We start from the raw sequence: 1,182 nt of genomic DNA, 5'->3' as shown, positions 1-1,182 counted from the left end.
TTGAAATGCCTTCATCCTTACCCTCTGGCCAGGAAAGAAAGAAAGGAAGGAAGGAAGGAAGGAAGGAAGGAAGGAAGGAAGGAAGGAAGGAAGGAAGGAAGGAAGGAAGGAAGGAAGGAGAAAGAAGAAAGAAGGGAGGGAGGGAGAAAAGAAGAGAAAAGAAAAGGAAGGCACCATGACTTTTTTTTGTCTAAACTAGTTGAAACTTTTTTTTAGAATTAGTAAGGAATATGGACTCTATGCTTTATTTAAGATAGCTACAGGAGATTTAACATTTAGATTTGACAATTGGCCAAAGGGCCAATAAAGATGGATAGTTCATATGACTAGATTTTTTTAAGGAAGCCTAGACTAGAATATAGCACAGAACAGACAAGTAAAGAGTTGTAGACAGCAGAATAGCCAACACTGTGGAAATGGTTAAAGAAATGATAGTTATTTTTACATGCAGCTGATAAAATGATAGTTGTGATGACCTAGAAAGATCATGATTAAAAATATACTAGGGGCTGAGAGTAGTGACACACCTTTAATTCCAGTACTCTGGGAAGCAGGCAGATCTTCTGTGAGTTTCAGGACACCCAGGATTACATACTGAGCCATGATCTCAAACAAACAAAAATCAACAAACAAAGCAATCTACTAGGATTGGGCATAGTATGCATGCTGGATTTTCCAGCATTGAGGGAAGCTGAGGCAGGAGGATCACAAGTTTGGAACCAGCATGGGCTATGTGATGAGACACTAGTTATGGGGAATAAAAGGGGGGGGGGCTGGGGTTTGTCACTCAGCTGGTAGAGTACTTGCTTAGCATCTACAAAGTCCTGGGCTCAATCCTCAGTATCAAGTGTAATCTTGGGATTATGGAGGCAGGAGGATGAGAAAGTCATAGACCAGGGTGGCCTAAGTGAAACCCTATCTCCTAAAAACAAGACAGAATGAACAATCTAGAAGGTCGAAGTTCTTTAGTCCTTCCTACCTCTGTGCCAAGGTGTGATAAGAAAGCAGTTTCAGTAAATTCAGCGTATTTAGAGGAGCCGTTCACATTAACTTGCAGCCCCAACAAACTGAAATGCGACTTTTGGTAAAGACTTTAGAAATTGAAAAACAAATTCCTCTTGCTAGAAGCTACACTAAGTCAGCTCTGTTCTCTACTGTTCCAGGGCATCTGTTATGCACCTT

General features: G+C 40.9%; 1 long non-coding RNA gene across 1 annotated transcript in view; it reads left to right on the top strand.

Annotated features, from left to right (window-relative positions):
• The window catches only part of LOC113457005, a 56,767-nt gene extending 55,585 nt beyond the window's left edge, over window positions 1–1,182 (top strand). Inside the window, exon 3 of the long non-coding RNA XR_003377667.1 lies at window positions 1,164–1,182. This is a non-coding gene — a long non-coding RNA (uncharacterized LOC113457005). The remainder of the gene's footprint in view (window positions 1–1,163) is intronic.

This window comes from Microtus ochrogaster, chromosome 17 (genome assembly GCF_000317375.1).
Source record: "Microtus ochrogaster isolate Prairie Vole_2 chromosome 17, MicOch1.0, whole genome shotgun sequence".
Taxonomy (NCBI): domain Eukaryota; kingdom Metazoa; phylum Chordata; class Mammalia; order Rodentia; family Cricetidae; genus Microtus; species Microtus ochrogaster.
Note: the sequence above shows the minus strand (reverse complement) of the source record. Positions and strands in the feature narration are given on the sequence as shown.